This window comes from Cynocephalus volans, chromosome X (assembly GCF_027409185.1).
Source record: "Cynocephalus volans isolate mCynVol1 chromosome X, mCynVol1.pri, whole genome shotgun sequence".
Lineage (NCBI taxonomy): Eukaryota > Metazoa > Chordata > Mammalia > Dermoptera > Cynocephalidae > Cynocephalus > Cynocephalus volans.
This window is the reverse complement of record NC_084478.1, coordinates 97,423,674-97,445,800: the sequence shown is the minus strand read 5'-3', so window position 1 is coordinate 97,445,800 and position 22,127 is coordinate 97,423,674.

Sequence of the window (22,127 nt, the reverse complement as noted above, 5' to 3'; positions counted from 1 at the left end):
AGCCTCATCCAATATAGGTTCGAAAGTGTATCCTCTTTTTCAATTTTTTTGGAAAAGTTTGACAAGTCTCAGTTTTTTCTTAGTGTTGCTAAAGGTTATCAATTTAGCTGAACTTTTCAAAAAATAAACTCTTAGTTTCACTGATTTTTTTCTATTGATTTTCTATTCTCTACTTTATTTCTGCTCTAATCTTTATGATTTTCTTCCTTCTGCTATGGACTTTGTTTTTTAAATTTAAAGTTAGGTAGTTTATTTGACATATTTCTTTCTCTCCTTTTTTAATGTAGCCACTTGTCACTTTAAACTTTCATCTTCGTATTGCTTTTGCTGCATCCCATTAGTTTTGGTGTGCTGTGTTTTCATTTTCATTTGTCTCAAGATATTTTGTAATTTTCCTTTTAATTTTTTCTCCGATCCAATGGTTATTCATGGACATGTTATTAATTTCCACATATTTGTGAATTTTCCAGTTTTCCTTCTGCTATTGATTTTTAGTTTTATTCCTTTGTGCTCAGAGAAGATACTTGGTATAAATTTCATATTTCTGAATTTTTTAATACTTTTGTTTTGTGACCTAACATGACCTCTGTCTTAGAGAATGTTCTGTGACTGCTAGAAAAGAATGTATGTTCTTCTGCTGCTGGGTAGAGTGTTCTTTTTTTATGTGCTAGATCCATTGGATCCAAAGTGTTGTTCAAGTCTTTTGGTTTCTTATCAGTTTTCTGTCTGGTTGTTTCATCCATTATTGAAAGTGGGACATTGAAGTTTTTTACTATTATTGTATTGCTTTATTTTTTTTCTTTTATTTCCAACAATGTTTGCTTTATATATTTACACACTCTGATATTGGTCACATATATCTTATTTCATCAACGACAGTTATAAATTTAACCTTCATAGTTCTGTTTGTGTAACTCTTAAAGTTTGCAAATTTTAGTGCTTGAAATTTGTCTTGTTCACAGATTTCAAACATGTGAATTGTGAGATTGGTATAAAAAAGTTTTTATTGTCATTGGTATTCAGGCTTCCTGTCTGCATCTCATTGAAGTTTTACTGGTCTTGATATTCGGCTGAATGTTCAGCAACTCAAAACAATTAACGCATCTTTATTTCTCTATGAAAAGTTCCATGGCCCATCAAGAATGCCAAACTATTGTTATACATAAAGAGATACAAAATATCATATTTATCAGCCTAGCAATTGGTATAGGGCATATATTCAAGGAGGAAAAGTAAATTTGAAAGAGTCTTAGATGTCTTTTAATCATGAAAATTCTATATGCTATACATAAAAATAGGTTAAAAATTGTGAAATTCACAATAAATCCTCCTTGTAAATGTTTCTCATTTACTAAAAAACCTAAACATTTACAAAAGTTGATGAGATTATTTCCACATTACATACAAATCTTACAAAACTACATCATTCAACAGGTGATAATGAAATTAATGTTGCTCTTAATCACCTTTATATCTTGGAACAAAGGAATCTCAAAAAGAAGAGTTTACATAACAAAATACTACTATCAACATACACATACTATTTTGGAACATGTGTGTCAATATTTGCACACATGGATTTAATTATGTCCCCCCAAAATTCAATGGAGCTTGAATTGTGTCCCCCAAGTTTCCTATATTAGAAACTTAGTCCTCACTGTGACTATTAGGAGGGTGGGAAATCCTATTATGGTAATTGAAAGGTGGAGCCTTGAAGAGGTGATTGGGTTGTAAGATGGTGCAGTAATGAATGGATTAAAAATGATGGTCAGGGGAATGGTTCTGAGGGCTTTAAAAGAAGAGGAAAGTCTGTCTCTCTTGCAGTCTTTCGCTCTTTCTGCTTCCACCATCTTGGAATGTGAGATCTCTGGGTCACTGTTGTCACCACCAGATGGACTTTGGACTTACCAGCCTCGGAAACTGTAAGAAAAAAATTCAATTTTTTTTATAAATCACCTAGTTCCAGGTATTTTGTTGTAAGCAGCAGAAATGGGCTAATACAGTATTTAACTCTGACAAAAGCAAAGAAAATTCTATATTCTGGTAAGAACAAAGATTTAATGAACAACCTAGACTTGCTTTTCATTTTTGTGAATCCCAGGTCATTAGTTATTGAAACAAAATCTCCTACTGGGTATTTAAATTATTATTTAGTGTATTTTTTGATGTCACATGTTTTCGGAACATAATATATGAAATTTGCATACTTATAAATATCTTGAAATACATCTGTCATGAATGCCAGATAGGGGTCTACTCTCACAGGAAATTCTGGAAATATTAAGAAAGTCATTTCAAATATTAAATAAAATTTTACAGAATTTATAAATTTCCAAGTTATTTTTGATATATAATGCATTTCTATCAATTTTGTGCCCACAAAAATTCAATATTAACACAAAAATTAAGATCATAATGTGAAGTATTTCATACGCTCAGTAAGGCCCACTTCCTATGAATTCTCAAGACATACTTTTTATTAAAGTTACATTAAAGCTTTTTTTATTCTGTATACTTAAGGTGTACAATAAGACACTTTTATATATGTGTACACAGTAAAATGATCACTACGGTCAGTGAAAAAAACGTATCTATCAACTCACATGCTTATCTTTTTTGGGTTGTAGTAGTGAGGAAGGGCACCTAAATTCTACACTCTTAGCAAATTTCCAGTATAAAATGAAATACTATTAACTACAGTCCCCATGCTGTATATTAGATTTCTAGACTTATTTATTCTACATAAGTGCACCTTTATAACATATGACTTAACCCTCTCCATTTCCCTCTCTCCCACCACTGGTAACCACTCTTCTACTTTCTATTTCAATGTATTAAATTTTTTTTAAAAAATTCACGTATAAGTGAGATTATGCAATATTTTTCTTCTGTGTCTGGACAATTTCAGTTAGCGTAATTTCCTCTAGTTTCATCAATGTTGTTGCAAATGGGAGAATCTCATTTTAAAGTTGAATAATGCTCTATTTTATATATACCTATAAATAAATATGCATATATATATACACACACACACATATAAATGCATTCTTCATTCATCTGTTGACAAAAAAGTCAATAAATGTCGAACAGCCTAAAACCTCTACAAAAAAACTGTTGGAATTGAAAAATGATTTCAGCACAGTAGCAGGATACAAAATCAACACACAAAAATCAGTAGCATTTCTTTTCTCCAATAGTGAACATGCAGAAGGAGAAATCAAGAAAGCCTGCCCATTTACAATAGCCACCAAAAAAATAAAATACTTAGGAATTGAGTTAACCAAGGAGGTGAAAAATCTCTATAATGAGAACTACAAACCACTGCTGAGAGAAATTAGAGAGGATACAAGAAGATGGAAAGATATTCCATGCTCTTGGATTGGAAGAATCAACATAGTGAAAATGTCCATACTACCCAAAGTGATATACAAATTCAATGCAATCCCCATCAAAATTCCAAAGACATTTTTCTCAGAAATGGAAAAAACTATTCAGACATTTATATGGAACAATAAAAGACCACGAATAGCCAAAGCAATGCTGAGCAAAAAAATAAAGCTGGAGGCATAACACTACCTGACTTTAAGCTATACTACAAAGCTATAATAACCAAAACAGTATGGTACTGGCATAAAAACAGACACACTGACCAATGGAATAGAATAGAGAATCCAGAAATCAACCCACACACTTACTGCCATCTGATCTTTGACAAAGGCACCAAGCCTATTCACTGGGGAAGGGACTGCCTCTTCAGCAAGTGGTGCTGGGATAACTGGATATCGATATGCAGGAGAATGAAACTAGATCCATACCTCTCACCGTATACTAAAATCAACTCAAAATGGATTAAGGATTTAAATATACACCCTGAGACAATAAAACTTCTTAAAGAAAACATAGGAGAAACACTTCAGGAAATAGGACTGGGCACAGACTTCATGAATACGACCCCAAAAGCACGGGCAACCAAAGGAAAAATAAACAAATGGGATTATATCAAACTAAAAAGCTTCTGCACAGCAAAAGAAACAATTAAAAGAGTTAAAAGACAACCAACAGAGTGGGAGAAAATATTTGCCAAATATACATCTGACAAAGGATTAATATCCAGAATATATAAGGAACTCAAACAACTTTACAAGAAGAAAACAAGCAACCCAATTAAAAAATGGGCAAAAGAGCTAAGTAGGCATTTCTCTAAGGAAGATATACAAATGGCCAACAGACATATGAAAAAATGCTCAACATCACTCAGCATCCGGGAAATGCAAATCAAAACCACATTGAGATACCATCTAACCCCAGTTAGGATGGCTAAAATCCAAAAGACTATGAACGATAAATGCTGGCGAGGCTGCGGAGAAAAAGGAACTCTCATACATTGTTGGTGGGACTGCAAAATGGTGCAGCCTCTATGGAAAATGGTATGGAGGTTCCTTAAACAATTGCAAATAGATCTACCATACGACCCAGCCAATCCCCCTGTTGGGAATATACCCAGAGGAATGGAAATCATCAAGTCGAAGGTATACCTGTTCCCCAATGTTCATCGCAGCACTCTTTACAATAGCCAAGAGTTGGAACCAGCCCAAATGCCCATCATCAGATGAGTGGATACGGAAAATGTGGTACATCTACACAATGGAATACTACTCAGCTATAAAAACGAATGAAATACTGCCATTTGCAACAAAATGGATGGACCTTGAGAGAATTATATTAAGTGAAACAAGTCAGGCACAGAAAGAGAAATACCACATGTTCTCACTTATTGGAGGGAGCTAAAAATTAATATATAAATTCACACACACACATACACACACACACACACAAACCGGGGGGGGGGGAAGAAGATATAACAACCACAATTACTTGAAGTTGATACGACAAGCAAACAGAAAGGACATTGTTGGGGGGGAGGGGGGAGGGAGAAGGGAGGGAGGTTTTGGTGATGGGGAGCAATAATCAGCTACAATGTATATCGACAAAATAAAATTTAAAAAAAAATAAAATAAAAATAAATGTGATAACTTACATTAACGTAATAATTAATGATAACAATATGATCATCTCAATATATCCAAAGAAAGCATTTGACAAACTTCAACATCTTTTTTATGAACAAAACTCTCAACAAAATAGGTATAGAAGGAAAATATCTCAACATAATAAAGGCCATTTATGAAAAACACACAGCTCACTCTCAGGAAAAACTGAAAGCTTTTTTTTTTTATGGTTATGTTAAATATGATTCACTGGATGCTTAAGCAGAAGTAGGTAAAAGAGATGCAACTATATCAGAAACAACTACAAAGTCTTGAGGAGTTATGTTTCGTATACTTTTATGAGTCAAACTTTAATGAAGTTTAACATATTTTTTTTAATTTTTTACCAGAACAAACCTTTTATTTATATATCTATTTTTTAATTTTATTTTATTTTGTCAATATACAATGTGGTTGATTATTTTGGTCAATTACCAAAACCTCCCTCCCTCCTACCTCTCACACCTCCCTCCCAAAAACCTCATATCTATTCCCTGTGGTATCAACTTCAAGGAATTGTAATTGTTGTGTCTTCTTCCCTCCCCCCAGCTTATTTGTGTATTTATTTATTTATTTTTAACTCCCACAAATAAGTGAGAACATGTGATATTTCTCTTTCTGCGCCTCACTTGTTTCACTTAATATAATTCTCTCAAGGTCCATCCATGTCATTGCAAATGGCAGTATTTCATTCTTATTTAGAGCATAGTAGTATTCCATTGTGTAGATATACCAAATTTTCCATATCCGCTCATCTGATGACAGACTTTTGGGCTGGTTTCCACTCTTAGCTATTGTAAAGAGTGCTGCAATGAACATTGGGGAACAGGTATACCTTCAACTTGATGATTTCCATTACTCTGGGTATATTCCCAGCAGTGGGATGGCTGGGTCATATGGTAGATCTATTTGCAATTGTTTGAGGAACCTCCATAGCATTTTCCATAGAGGCTGTGCAATTTTGCAGTCCCACCAACAACGTATGAGAGTTCCTATTTCTACACACCCTCACCAGCATTTATCATTCACAGTCTTTTGGATATTAGCCATCCTAACTGGAGTGAGATGGTATTTCAGTGTGGTATTGATTTTCATTTCCCAAATGCTGAGTGATGTTAAGCGTTTTTTCATGTGTCTGTTGGCCATTCGTATATCTTCCTTAGAGAAGTGCCTATTTAGCACTTTTGCCCATTTTTTAATTGGATACTAGTCTTTTTGTTGTAAAGTTGCTTGAGTTCCTTGTATATTCTGGATATTAATCCTTTGTCAGATGTATATTTTGCAAATATTTTCTCCCACTCTGTTGATTATTTCTTTTCCTGTGTAGAAGCTTTTAACTTTGATATAATCCCATTTATTTATTTTTCCTTTGGTTGCCTGTACTTTTGGGGATGTATTCATGAAGTCTGTGCCCAGTCCTACTTCCTGAAGTGTTTCTCCTATGTTTTCTTTAAGAAGTTTTATTGTTTCAGGGTGTATATTTAATTCTTTAATCCATTTTGTGTTGACTTTAGTGTATGGTGAAAGGTATGGGTCTAGTTTCATTCTCCTGCATATTGATATCCAGTTATCCTAGCACCTTTTGTTAAAGAGACAGTCTCTTCCCCAGTGTATAGGCTTGGTGCCTTTGTGAAAGATCAGATGGCTGTAGGTGTGTGGGCTGATTTCTGTATTCTCCATTCTATTCCATTGATCAGAGTGTCTCTTTTTATGCCAGTACCATGCTATTTTGGTTACTATAGCTTTGTAGTATAGTTTAAAGTCAGGTAGTGTTATGGATCCAGCTTTATTTATTTATTTGTTTTTTGCTCAGGATTGCTTTGGCTATGCATGGTCTTTTGGTATTCCATATAAATGTCTGGATAGTTTTTTTTTTCCATTTCTGACAAAAATGTCATTTGAATTTTGATGGGGGTTGTGTGGAATTTGTGTATCACTTTGGGTAGTGTGGATATTTTCACAATGTTGGTTCTTCCAATTCAAGAGCATGGAATATCTTTCCATCTTCTTGTTTCCTCTTTAATTTCCCTCAGCAGTGGTTCGTAGTTCTCATTAGAGAGATTTTTCATGTCCTTGGTTAACTCTATTCCTAAGTATTTTATTTTTTTGGTGGCTATTGTAAATAGGTAAGATTTCTTGATTTCTCTTTCTGCATGTTCACTATTGGAGAATGGAAATACTACCGATTTATTTGTGTTGATATTGTATCCTGCTACTTTACTGAAATCATTTATCAACTCCAAGAATTTTTATGTAGATACTTGAGGCTGTTCAATATATAGGATCATGTCATTTGCAAAGAGGGACAGTTTGACATCATATTTTCCAATCTGCATTCCTTTATTTCCTTCTCTTCTCTGATTGCTCTGGCAAGTACTTCCTGCACTATGTTTAATAGGAGTGGTGACAGTGGGCATCCTTGTCTAGTTCCTGATCTTAAAGGAAAAACTTTTAGCTCTTCCCTATTCAGGATGATATTGGCAGTGGGTTTATCACATATGGCTTTAATTACGTTGAGATCCTTTCCATCTATACCTAAATTGTAGAGAGTCTTTATCATGAATGAGTGTTGAATTTTATCAAATGTTTTTTCAGTATCTATAGTGATGATCATATGGTCCTTGTGTTTGCTTTCATTGATATGGTGTATCACATTTATTGATTTGTGTATGTTGATCCCACCTTGCATCCCTTTGATGAATCCCACTTGATCATGTTGTATAATTTTGAATATGTGTTGCTGAATTCTGTTAGCTAGTATTTTACTGAGGATTTTTGCATCTATATTCATCAAGGATACTGGCCTGGAGTTTTCTCTTTTAGTTGTATCTTTACCTCGTTTTGGTATCAGGGTGATATTTGCTTCATAGAATTAGTTTGACAGAATTGCCTCTGTTTCAAGCTTTTGAAACAGTTCATAGAGAACTGGTGTCAACTCCTCTTTCAGTGTTTATTAGAATTCTGCTGTGAATCCATCTGGTCCTGGGCTTTTCCTTGTTGGGAGCCTTCTGATAACAGCTTCAATCTCTTTTATTGTTATTATTCTGTTCAGATTTTCTACATCCTCTTGGCTCAGTTTTGGTAGTTTGTGTGTGCCCAGAAATTTATCCATTTACTCCAGGTTTTCAAATTTGTTGGCATATACTTGTTTATAGTAGTGTCTAATGATTCCTTGTATTTCAGAGGTATCAGCTGTAATATGACCTTTTTTATTTCTAGTTTTTGTTATTTGGGTCTTCTCTTTTCTTTTTTTAGTTAGCTGTGCTAATGGTTTGTCAATTTTATTTATCTTTTCAAAAAAACAACTTTTTGATTCATTGATCTTTTCTATCATTTTTGGGTTTCTATTTCATTAAGGTCTGCTGTAATCTTGATGATTTCTTTCTGTCTGCTAACTTTGGGTTTGGATTGTTCTTGTTTTTCTAGTTCTTTCAGGTGAAGTATGAGGTTTTTCACTTGCCATCTTTCCATTCTTCTGAAGTAAGCATTTAATGTGATTTATTTCCCCCCTTAGTACTGCTTTTGCAGTATCGCACAGGTGTTGGTATAATGTAAGATTGTTTTCATTAGTTTCAATAAATTTTTTGATTTCCTGTTTGATTTCTTCTTGGACCCATACATCATTAAGTAGATTGCTGTTTAATTTCCATGTGTTTGTAGAGTTTCCAGAAGTTCATTTGTTGTTGATTTCTAATTTTAATCCATTGTAGTCAGAAAAAGTATATGGGACAATTCCAATTTTTTTGAATTTATTGAGACTTGATCTGTGACCTAACAGGTGATCTATCCTGGATAATGTTCCATTTGCTGATGAGAAGAATGAATATTCTGAGGTTGTTGGATGGAATGTTCTGTAGAAATCTGTCAAGTCCAATTGGTCTACAGTGTTGTTTAGATCTTGTGTTTCTCTGCTGATTCTTTGCCTAGATGATCTGTCCAATTTTGAAAGTGGGGTGTTCAGGTCCCCTGCTATTATGGTATTAGTGTCTATTTCCTTCTTTAGGTCTCATAGAGTTTGCTTTATAAATCTGGTTACTCTGACTTTGGGTGTGTATATATTTATGATTGTTATGCCTTCTTGATGAATCAATCCTTTTATCATTATGTAGTAGCCCTCATTATCTCTTTTTACATTTTTTAGTTTAAAGTCTATTTTACCAGATATAAGAATAACTACCCTGGCTCTTTTTTCATTTCATCCTTTCACTCTTAGTCTATGTGAGTCTTTATAGGTGAGGTGGATCTCTTGAAGGCAGCATATAGTTGGGTCCTCCTTTTTAATCCAGTCAGCCAGTCTGTGTCTTTTGATTGGGGAATTTAATCCTTTTACATTAAGACTTGTTATTGAAAAGTGTTGATTTACTCCTAGTATTTTATTGATTTTTGTTTGGATGTCTTAAGTGTCTTTTGTTCCTTTCTTTCTGATTTACTGTTTGTCTTCTGTATCTGTTGGTTCCTTGGGTTGTAGATAAACTTTTTTTTTTCTCTTCACTGCTGTCATTTTAATTTTACTAGTGGGTTTTGATTTTTCTTGAGTTTTATGGCAGTGGTAGTTATTTTTCAGTTACAAAACGCAGTACTCCCTTGAGAATTTCTTGTAAGGGTTGTCCTGTGGTAGTGAATGCCTGAAGTTTTTGTTTGTGTGAGAAATATACTATTTGCCCTTCATTTTGGAAGGATAGCCTTGCAGGGTAGAGTATTCTTGGCTCGCAATCTCTGTTTTTTAGTATTTTGAATATATCATCACATTCCTTTCTGCCTTTTAGGGTTTGTGATGAAATGTCTGATGTTGGTCTCATTGGGGCTCCCTTATAGGTGATTTGATGATTCTCTCTTGCAGCTTTTAAGATTCTCTCTTTTTCTTTGAGTTTTTCCCATTAGATTATAATATGTCTTGGATAAGACCTTTTTGGGTTGAATACATTTGGGGATCTTTGAGCTTCCTGAATATGAAGATCTGTGTTTATTCTTATACCTGGGAAGTTTTCTGCCACTATTTTGTTGAATATGTTTTCAATGCAATCCCCCCCCCGCCCTTCTGTAATACCCATGACTCAGATATTTGAGTATTAAGGTTGTCTGATATCTCTCTTAGATTTTCTTCAATGTTTTTAATTCTTTTTCCTTTCCTTTTTTTTTTTTTTTTTTTGTCTGCCTGTGTTATTTCAAACAGTCCATCTTCAAGGTCAAAAGTTCTCTCTTCTGCTTCTGCAAGCCTGCTGGTTAAACTCTCTGCTGTGTTTTTTATTTCACTGAATGAATTCTTCGGCTTGGCAAGCTCTGCTACATTATTTTTCAGGGCATTTATTTCCTTGTACATTTCTTCTTTCAGGTCCTGTATACTTTTCCTTGTTTCATCGTGTTGTCTAGCTAAGTTTTCTTGTATCTCATTTAGTTTCCTTAGAATTATCACTGGAAATTCCTTGTCAGACATTTCAAGGTCTTCTTGTTCTACAGGATCTAGAGCTTGAGAGTTATTACCCTTCACTGGTATACTTTCTTGGTTTTTCATATTTCTGGTATCTTTCCTTTGATGTTTAGTCATTGTGGCAGGGGATTTCATCGTCCACTGGTTTGACACTATTGTCTGGCTAGGGTGCTGCTGGGGCTGCCAAATCAGCACAGCTGCCTCAGTGTCTGCTCAGTCACCCACTATCTCTTTGGGTGCGTGGTTGCCTTGGGTCTTGGGCCTCTCCGGGGAGGCAGCTCTCTGGTTGGTGTGCACTCGTCTGTCCTGGGGATGGAGTCTGGTGGCAGCAAAGCCTACCTTCTTGGTTGCACGCTGGCACCGCAGGGCATGTGGTCTCTGCAGATCTTGGGCCTCTCTGGCAGGCTTCCTCTCTGGTCCCTGAAAGTGTTTTTGCTAAGATCCAGTACAAGGCAACTAAGCCCACTTTTACCACTTCTACTTAAGATAGTACTAGAAGTCCTAACCAGAGTGGCTAGGCAAGAGAAAAAAAAAAACCAAAAGGCATTCAAATTGAGAAGGAAGAAGTGAAATCATCTCTGTTTGCAGATGATAAGATTCTTTACATAGAAAACCCTAAAGACACCACAAAAAGCATTTTGGGACTAATAAATTAATTCAGTAATGTTGTGGAATATAAAATCAACATTCAAAAATTAGTTTTATTTCTTTACACCAATAATACTTTTAAAAAACAAGAACAAGAAGAAAACAATCCCATTTATGACAATATTAAAATGAATAAAATACTTGGAAATACATTTAATCAAGGAGATGAAAGATCTATAGACTGAAAACCATAAAACATTGATGAAAGAAATTAAAGTAGGTTCAAATAAATGAAGAGGTGTACCTTGTTTATGGAGGGGAAGAATTAATGTTATTATAATATCAATACTACCCAAAGTGATCTACAGATTTAACACAATGCCTATCAACACTCCAATGGTATTTTTCAGACAAATAAAAAAAAAAAAAAAACAATTCTCAAATTTCTACGGAAACACATAAGACCTCAAATAGTGAAAGCAATAGTCAAAGCAATCTTGAGAAAGAAGAACAAAGTTGGAGGCATCCTACTTTCTAATTTAAAATTATATTAAAATGCAATAGTAATAAAAATATTTTGGAGCTGTCTGTCGAGAAAACAGACACACAGACAGATGGACAGAATAGAGAGCCCAGCAATAAGCCGAAGCATATACAGTCAACTGGTTTTTGACAAGGGCCCTAAGAAAACACAATAGTGCTGGGAAAACTGGATATCCACATGCAAAAGAATGAAACTGGGTTCAAATCTTACATGATATGCAAAAATTAATTCAAAATGGATTAAAGACATGAACCTAAGATCTGAAACTGTAAAGTCCCTAGAAGAAAATATAGGGGAAATGCTCCTTTACGTTGGCTTTGGCAATTAGTTTTTGGATATCTATCTGAAGCACAGGCAACAAAAGCAAAAATAAACAAGTGGGACTGAATCAAACTAAAAAGCTCTTGCATAGCAAGAGAAACTATCAGCAAAATATAAAGGTGGTTTATAGACTATGAGAAAATATTTGTAAACTGTTTATCTGATTGGGGGTTAATATCCAAAATATAAAAGGAGCTCACATAATTCAATAGCTAAAAAGCAAATAATTAAAAAATGGGCAAAGAACTTTGCTACGGATTGAATTGTGTCTCCCAAGGTTCCAAGTATTAGAAACTTAATCCTCACTATGACAATGTTAAGAGGTTGGGAAATACTTTTATGGTAATTGAAAGGTGGGGCCTTTGTTGAGGTGATTAGATAATGAGGACCATGTCCTAGTAAATGGATTGATCCATTCATGGAGTAATAAGTTAATAGTTTAATGCATGGTAATGGGTGTGGTTCTCATGGCTTTATAAGGAATTAGCTCTCTCTCCCTCAAGCCATTTGCAATGTGACACACTGCATTGCTGTGAAGAATCACCACCCACCAACAAGGCCCTCACTAGATGTGTTCTCTGTACTTTGGACATATCAGCTTCCAAAACTGTAAGCAATAAATATCATTCCTTTACAAACTATCCAGTTTCAGGTATCCTGTTATAAGCAACAGAAATGGACTAATACAGACCTGAATAAATATTTTTTCAAAAAATATATACAAATTGCTAACATATATGAAGAGGTACCAACATTACTAATCAGGAAATGAAAACCTCAACCACAATGAGAGATATCATCTCACACCTGCTAGGGTGGTCGTTATCAAAACAAACAAAAGATAAGTGTTGGCAAAGATGTGGACAAATTAGAACCCTTGTACACTATTGGTGGTAATGTAAAATAGTTCATTTGCTATGGAAAAGAGTATGGAGGTTCATCTAAAGATTACAAATAGAATTACCATATCACCCACCAATCCCTTTTCTGGGTATATACACAAAGGAAATAAAATCAGCACCATGTAGAGTTATCTGTGTTCTCATGTTTATTGTAGCATTATCATTATTGTTATTCTCACATTTTTCCTATTGTAGAAATTTTTATATATATATATAACTCTTATTTGTACTTTTCTCCATAATTGTATCTCTACTGAGATATGCTAAAGGTAAAGGTAAGCTTATCAGTAATTCTTTGACCCTAAAGTTTCTTAGTGAAATGATGGTATCTTATTTTTTTACATTGACAATTTTATTAAACATGCCATAGATTGTACTTAAACTTATACATAATTCATGAATTTAATGTAATTGTTAGAATGGATTATTGTTCCAGTTCTTCACTTCCTCCCTGACAAAAGGTATACACACAAATGCACACACACATAAACACACACCTTTGACATGTAACAACTTTGCAGTGTCTTCCCAATGTGAATGGAATGTATTTCCCCCTGTCTTGATCTGCAGAGCAACCATGTGGCTTTCTTAGGTCAATGTATAGTTTGAAGATGTGATATAATCAGAAGTTTGAAAGCACTTCAGTTGGACTTGCTCTGTAATCACCATAACACAAAACAAAAACAAACAAACAAATAAACAAACAAAAAAAACCCAAAAAACCAAAGCCTGGGCTAGCTCACTCATCTCATGAAGAGGACAAAAGACACATAAAGCAGAGCTGAAGGGCTCCAGCCAAGCTCAGCCTAGAGCAGCTTTCCCCCAGAGGAAAAACAGACAAATGAATAAGCCTATCAAAAATCAACAAAGCCATCCAGACAAGTCAAGCTAAATCAGCTGAACCAGCAATCTATGAAAATACCAGATTGTTGTTTTTAAGCAGCTGCATTAGGGGCCCGTTTCTTACATAGTTTGTAGGACAAAACTAAATAACAAAATATATCTTCTTAGTTAAGTCAAGTCTTGTAATTGTTTATTCAACATTTTTAAGTGAGAGTTTACTGGAGCAAAAGATGTAGAACAAGTTACTTGCATTATTGAAACAAACTCTATAGGAAGGATTAATGTACAAAAAAAAATGATTTTTCATCAGAAAACAATGAAATGGGTTTTTTAACTACCAATTAAGATTAACAACAAAAACAACAACATACTTTTAAGTTGTTAGCACTTTCAAATTCATCATGTAGTTCCATATAGTTTTATCCTGGTTTTTTTTTTTTATTTCTTCCACAACTTGATATTATAAGTAGATGGAAAAATAGATACACAGGCATTAAGTAATTTCCCTAATGTCCCCCAGCAAATGAATGGAAGGCATTGACTATAGGTTAGGTCACTTGACTTTCAATCGAAACTATTAAAATTCTATTTTTTTTTTTTTTTGTCTTTTTCGTGACTGGCACTCAGCCAGTGAGTGCACTGGCCATTCCTATATAGGATCCGAACCCGCGGAGGGAGCGTCACCGCGCTCCCAGCGCCGCACTCTCCCGAGTGCGCCACGGGCTCAGCCCAAAATTCTATTTTTCTAAACTATTATGAGAAACACAAATAGTAATGTCTGAATTTGGATTTTTAATAAAGTCATTTGAGTTTTTAATATATAGTTTCTCAAAATATATAACAATGTATAATGAAGCTTTTATTAAAAAATAAGCTACAAATAAATCATATTCCTTACAACATAAAATTTCCACACAAATAAGGCAAAAGAGCATAGTTAGTATATAATGTCAGCATTAGTTTTGTTGTGTTCTGCCTCCAATTTCAATAACAACACTTTTACAAGAAATGCGAGGTGCAGAAAGATTATTTTTCCTAAATACTCTCTCACTGTTTCATTAGAAAAAACTTGAAACATACCTGCATATTTTAAATTCAGTACAGGACTTTATTAAATTTATTGCTGAATAAACACAAATATTAAACAGAAATAATCATTATTTTGCTTTATTTCATTCTTTAAGCAATGGTTGAGGCATTTCCCTTGTTTCTGCTGAAAATACTAAGATCAAGACATTACTAAAATACCAGTGGAACTTACCTTGTATAATGTAAAAACAAAGATAGTTATTTGCTATTCAGACAATATGGGATATGTAAATGAAAGAAACACATTCCAACCTGGAGGAAATGTAGCATTAAAAGTGAATAACTGCAGTTCATTATTGCATGAGAAAATTATTTTGGAAATATATACTGTAATTTTTTAATAACTGATAGCTCAAATTATGATACTTTCAGTATAGTATATAGTCTTAATTAAGATATAGTAGTCGTTTGGTATAAGTTAAGCATTTGGGGCACTACACTGTCTTGTTATACCTAATACAGATGTTTGATTAAAGAAGCGTTCATAGCCCAAGTAAAATGTTAAAAATTATGAGAGACACTTAAGTTATTTTTATTCTTCTTTCAGAAATGGTATCCTAACCTTACTTCTTTTTTAATGTCTGTCTGTGAATGAAAATTTATTTTTAGTGAAATTCCAGTTTATATTTATTTCATAAAAGTATATCGAGAGAATAATTCCATAGTCTTAGGGTTAGGTATAATTTTAAAAAATTACCAAGTGCATATTCTGCTTGTCAGAAAAGATTTCTCTTCAACAATCTAGCAAACATAAGGTAAAAATCATATATATAAAGTACTCAACAGAAAGATAGATCAATGTATCCAAAGAATTTATTTTTCAATTTTAATAGTTCTTGCCAAAATATGAATAGTTATTTTAGCTTTTCTCATAGTACTTTTTGGCAGTTTGGAAAAGTTCATGGCTCTTAATTTAACTTGTGTCATTTATGTAGTCTATTAAATAGCATTTCATTTTTGATAATTTAAAGATAATGTTCTGGACATCATTAAGCATAGGGAAAAATTAATAATTTTCTTTAAAGTTCTGCAAGCATCAATATCAATATAAAAAGTCATCCAAAAAATGTATCCAAGAAAAAGAATGAATTTATCAGGTATTAGTTGCCATTGTCACTCTATTAGAATGTGCATTGGATTCAAAGGATAATTCCTATTATCAATAGATTACCAATTATCTGGGGAGATAAACCTTATATACAAAAAATATTTTGAGAAAAAATTTTGGGCTGTAAATCTGACTGATACAAATGTAAATATATGTACATATTTGTGTGCATATGTATGTATATATGTATACAAAGAGAGAGGAGAAAGAGAAAGAGACAGACGGAGGAGCAGCCCTGGCAACTAGGAACTGGCCTGCCTGCCACTTACTGTTAGGGCTCAGTATTTTGAGAAGTCTACGTGTCATTCACAGTTAGGCTATGCTGTTATCCTGTTAGACGTAAACAATGTCAACATACCACCACCATCAGATGAGATCTCTCAATGATCATGATGAAGTGAGACAAAACACAGGGCCACTTCATAATTTTGTCTCAGCACACACAAAAACTGTCACTGTAGATACTCCCAAATTACCATAATCATGAAACATCCTCCTCTCCTGGCTAATATGACTAACAGCCACTTCTTTATCAATTACAGTTTTAGCCTCACTTTAATCTTCCCGCCGTGTAGGTAAGACTTATAAAAGTGCCTGATCCAAGAATTGTTCCCAGTTCCTTATAACTTATAAATAAAAAAATGTATCTTTTAATTTTGTTTTTCCATTAACTTTTTGAAGTATCCTTATATCTTTTTTATAAGATTATGACAGTTTGTGGCATGGAACAGTCTTAGGAATGCTATATTTGCTCATTGTTTGAGGTGTAAAACAGTAGTAAATGATGAATTGAGCAGATTCATTTGAGCTAAAACGTACAACAAAGAAATATTTTTTTACAACATTGTAAAAGAATTGTACAACAATATTGTACAAAAATAACCTAAATTGACATATAAAACTTCTATAGACACTCAATGATTCTAAATGAAACCTGAATTTTAAATGGCATAGCAGTGGATTTCTTCTGATGAATTATTTATTTGTCATTTTTTATAATGTCAATCTAGATTGTCATAATGTGATGTTTATTGTTTCTGGAAATTGAAGTAGAAATGAAATACTGCATATTGAAAAAAAACAGTGAAGACGTCTGATTATGATGGCAAATAGGAGGATGGTAATCCTATAGGATAGGAAGGACTCATGAGACTCAACAAAGTATGATCATAAAAGGCTTTAATAAGGGTAACAGTACAGCAGCAGAAAGAAAGCACAGGCAATTATAGAGAAGTCCAAAAAATCCTAGGTGCAGTTACTAGAATTTATTTTAAAGGATATGCTTCATCTTTGGGCTGTGAACCACGAAGAAATGGAAAAGAAACCTTGGTCTCAGAGGAGCCAAAGTACATGTTTATTAAGAAGTCTTTTAGAGTCCCATAATCAATAATCAGTATTATTATAGTTTAATAACTGGTTAAACCTGGTGCGTACTATCTGTACATTTTCAGCAAGCAATGTAGAAAGCTGGTGTCAATTCATCCATAGGAGTTATGAACTTTAAACCTCATTTTGCTAATCACTAACTAGCACATTTCATTTTTATCTTAACCAAAAGTCAGATACCAGACTTTTAGGTGGCCTAGAGATAACTTTAGTGCAACCCCGGATCAACTGTTTATTTACTCTCTTCTTGTACATTAGCCCAAACTGAGGAAACAGGATCACCAACATCCAAAGAATTGTAGTCAATATGCGTATACAGGTGAAATAGAACTTCATACTAGTCTTAAATTACTCTCTAGAAGTGAAGAAAGCTCTTTGAAAATGTGTAAGTGTCTTTGAAAGTTATTGGTAAATGATTTCATTAATTTATATCTGCAAGTACTAATTTTCAACGATTACTACACAGAGGGAATCTGACTGAAAGTAAGTATTAAGAGAAATTATAAAAACATAGTATAATATATTTTTAAGGCAGCTGAGAATTCATCTAGCTATCTCCATCCATATACTTCCATTTGTGGCTCTTAATTAAGTGTTGGACATTAATTTTTATTCTTTCATTATTTAATTATCTACTGCTAATAGTAGGAGCCACTGTGTATCAGGTATCTATTATGTGTCAGATATCATGATATGCAATTTCCCTATATTATTTGATATAGTCACATTTTGCCATAACTACCACGCATGTTAAAGATTCTCACAGCAAGTTTCAGTACACTGATGCTACAGTTTAAGTAGACCAAATACCTTGTGTGTAAGCCAAAGTGAGTCCTATAAACCCTTGTCCTTGCTTCCACTGTAAGAGAATGAAAATGTTTCATTTATATGAACTCCATGGATTTCCCACTACTGCCATGAACAGAGAGAATTAGACTAAAACAACACAATCACTAAAATTTTACAGAAAAACTCTTTTTCCTTTTCAAAATCATCAGTTGAAGATGTTGAACTATACTGTTTATGACTGAGCACTAAATCCCAGAGAAATTGCCCTTTGTATAGTTTTATTTTCTTTTCAATATTCCATTCAGATATATAGATACCCAGATTTTATTTCTCTTGGTGATATACATTTGGTTTGCTATGAAAATTAAACTATTTCTTTGCTGACAAGAGGAAGTTGTAGTAACACATACATATAATTCCATAGGCTATATTAGGTGCTAAAAAGTGTGCCAATAATATCTTTTCAGTTAAAATAATTTGTACCAATTTGTGACTGTTGGCAACTGCCTAGGTGACTTAATGATATACATAGTGCAATTTATCAGCCTTTGTACTTTTATTATATTCATAAACTGAGATGGGTAGTAAGAAGAGTGTCAACAAAACAAGAGAAACTAAACACTGAATTCCTACAGAATACACTTCATTTACTGTCGAATCCAATACTATTTTATCTTTATGTCTTTGGGGAAATGTTGATTCCACTGGAGACACAGGAAGCACTCTTGTTACTATTTCTCCATTTGTCTCAATCCCTCCAGGTCATCAGGATATGAGGGACATTTTCCCTTTCCTTCATTTCATTTGCTGCAAACTGTTAGCACCCATATCTATTTGCTCATCATATCTTTCAAATATGTATTCCAGCTATGGATATCATAATCTCACCAAATATTCTCTGTGCAAAGAGGTCAGACACAGAGAAAAGCCTCTCATAGAGTTGACCACCATAATAATATGTTCAATATGTCCATTATAAACTTTCTCTGTTGGAATATACACACTCACACACACTAACACATATATATATATCAACAAAAGTGATTTTTTCTTTGAAATCAATATCCTCTTTTCTATGTTGGCACTTCATTCCAGCTAGTTTGGTATTCAACAGATAAATGTTAGTAGAAATCTTTGTTTAATCTCTTTTTATGATTCCATATTAAATAAAAATAACTGTGATGATATGGGTGCAGTTTATGAAGATACTAAAAGTTATTTGTGAGAAAGCATAAGAAATTATAGCTACCTTTCATAGTAAAATGTAAAAAACAAACAAACCAAAAAATATTGTAAGTTAGAAGATTTTGAATCTATTTCCAGCTCTATTAGTAAAGATCTCTCTGCTTTTTGATGAGTCTATGAAATTCTCTAGTGTATAATTTCCTTATTTATAAATTTGGGACTTGAAATAAATTATCTGTAATGTTGCTTTACACTCTGTATTTCTATTATTCTTTTATTTCATTTCATTGTCACTGATTCAAGGAAAAAAAAATATTATCAGTAACACAAATGGGAGTAGTTCTAACTACATAAAATTTTTGTTCAGTGATCCTAAATCAATCATCTTTTTTTCCAGGATACTTAGTACTCTCGCTATTCTTTCTAGAATCCCAAGGCCCCTTAATGCAATACGTAAGAAACTTGGTTATACTCCAAGCTTCCATCTTTCCTTCAAATTCTTCTCCTCTGTAATGTATGCACTCTATGTTCTACCAAGATGCTGAAAAACCGAGGAAATTGAACTATATGCATATATTACAATCTGACTTACTATGAAACTAGTATCTTAATCATTTGTAATTTTCCTAACATGTGCCAGTGAAATAGCATTGCACTAAAAAAATAAGAACCTGAAAACTCAATGGCTTACAACTATTGTTTATTATCACTTACACATCTATTGACTATTGTGGGACCAGCTGATTTAGGCTGTGGTCACCTGGGCCGTTTGGCTTCAAAATGTAGATCCAGCCAAGTTGGTTTCTTGCTGTTTGTGTACCCCTCTGTTGCAGAATCATCTGTTTTGGGGTCCAGGCTGAAATGTCATCACCTACCTGGGGGAAACTCTTCTGATAGTGAAAGCAAAGTTACAAGAGCACGAGCCCAACTCACAAGCACATTTCAAACCTTTGATTATGTCATGAAGGCTAGCATTCCATTGACCAAAGCAAATTACTTGGCCAAGTCCAAACCCAGGAGGTGGGATTATATATTCCACTTCTGGAGACTGGAGTTGGAAAACGGCCGAATATTTCTAAATAATTTTTTAGCTGAATACCCAATAATCATGCAAAGTCATCAAAATGAACCCTGTGGTATAAAGTTACCGTTTTCCAGATGAGGAAACTGAATTTTAGATAGATTAAATAAATTGCTACAATCATACAATAAATAAGAAAAGATATTGGGATTGAAAAACAAAGTGGATCTAATTTTATAAAGCTCATTCAATTTACAGTATACCAAGCTATGGTGGAAAAAGTTAATCACCAATCATGGTATAATGTCATCCTCCTCAAAAATAACATCTTAAACAATCTATCGGTTGCTTACAAGTATGTAGATTTGAAATTCCTACTATCAGTAGGAATTCTAGGAGCAGTATGGGGAACTGCGGGAGTAAGAGACCATTTTACACACCCCTTAGTTTCTACTCTACAAAGTAAAGCTCTGTCTGCGAGCAAAATTGTGTTTGTGTAGAATTATCAAGGATATACATGCGACCGTTTCCTGAATAGACTGTGTTTTGAAAAAATAGTGACCCACATTTAGAAGTTGTCTTTTTTAAAAATGAAAAAGTATTCTATTGAAAATATTAAAGTATATCTGAACAAGAAAATAAATTAACCTATAATTCTATAACCAAGAAATGACCACTGTTATTAATTGGTGTTTTTTTTTTTTTTTTTTTTTTTACAATCTCATTATACATATAATGCAATGGGTGTACAAAGGGAATTGCTTTTGCAAACAGCAGATTCCAGAAAATAAAGAGCCTCAAATTAAGACAGAATTTTAATAAATATAGTATAACGTTGGTAATCAACATGCATTTAATTTATTCCCTATTCATCCTATAAATGTAGTATTAATTGTATAACAAACAAAATGTGTCTTTTTAATTACTTGCACCCAAAGTCATGACAAGTCAAATAAACAGTTTAGTCCTTCAGATATTCAATGTTAATCAAATTTAACATTTTTTAATAGATACAGCACTTTCTTCTTAAGGTAATAAATTACTCATTTTATTTAGCAAAGAGAAACATAGTTTTCATGTATAACATCAATACATAGTTTTTTATATTGATATGTAATTAGTACACTATCAAGACTGCTCTTGCTTGGTCAGTACAGCTGTCTCCCAAGTGGTCTGAGTGTTGGTTGCTCATGGTTCACAGCTTTCGCATTTTCTGCCCTAGGCCAAATGGGACCACTAGCTTCAACCAAGAGGTACTCCCCACACATCTCCCCACCCCCCAGGAACACTGCCAGCCAAGAATGACTGATTGGCTCAGAAATACAAAATAGTAGCTCCCTTGCTTTTAAGGGAGACATGTTCTGTGATGCAACTCGTTTTCTAGAATGCCCAGAAGGACCAAGTCAAAGCTGGTCTCCAGCCAAGGTCATACCCTTGCTTAACGATCATGCACTAACATGTCTTGCTTTCCTTGTTCTCTTTCTCATAGGAACATTCCACTAATACAATATTTTCACATAAATCCCTGTGTCTGTCTCCCTCTCAATCTCTCTTTCTCTTTTATAGTTATATAAGTGTGTGTGTATGTATACATATATATGTCAAAGACACATATATAGTATATATGAGGGGTCTTTAAAAAGTTCATGGAGGTGTAAAAACAAGGTCAAGGGGTTTTGATCTCCGTACCAGCCAGCCGCCCCAAAAAATAAAAATTAAAATTAAAAAAGTGCATGGAAAGATTAGTATTATCTTTTAACTCTATTTTTCCACAAACTTTTTGAAGTACCTTAATATGTGTGTAGTTAATATATATGTGTATATAATAGAGTGCATATAAGTATGAACACTATAGTGTAGAGAGTGCATAGTATA